Raw genomic sequence first — 523 nt, forward strand, 5'->3', positions numbered from 1 at the left:
GCCCCCCATCGTGTCAGCCTTGTGCTGCCCCGAGTTTCCCGATCCGTAACGGCATCGTTGTGACTCAGGTGAAAAGGCCGTTGGCTGCTGAAAAGCTGTTGAAGGGGTGACAGTGGCATCCCCGGAGCGGCCCTGGCACAGCCGTTCCCGCAGGTCCTGTTCCACCTGTAGAGCGCTGAAGGCGCAGGTGCAGCAGGTGCCTGAGCCAGCAGCTCCCGGTGGGGCTCTCTGAGGGCAGGGTGGGCGCCAGCGTGACCATCTCAGCATTGCTGACCAGCAGCGACCGCTGTCCCTGTGCGCCTGGTAGCCCTGCGGCGCGGGGGTGAGCTCCAGAGGGTCACCCTGTCCCCTGGCTGCTGAGGAACAGCCGCTCCCTTGCTCTCGGTCCTCAGCCGCGCCTGCGGAAGCGGTGAGCCAGGACGGGTCAGCGAGCCCGTTCTTGGCCTGGCTGGAGTTCAGCGTGGGGAGGGCCGTAGCGTGAGAGGTTTGTGTGTCGCGTCCCGGGGCGGCTCAGAGCCCAGCC

This window comes from Buceros rhinoceros, unplaced genomic scaffold (genome assembly GCF_000710305.1).
Source record: "Buceros rhinoceros silvestris isolate BGI_N320 unplaced genomic scaffold, ASM71030v1 scaffold1528, whole genome shotgun sequence".
Lineage (NCBI taxonomy): Eukaryota > Metazoa > Chordata > Aves > Bucerotiformes > Bucerotidae > Buceros > Buceros rhinoceros.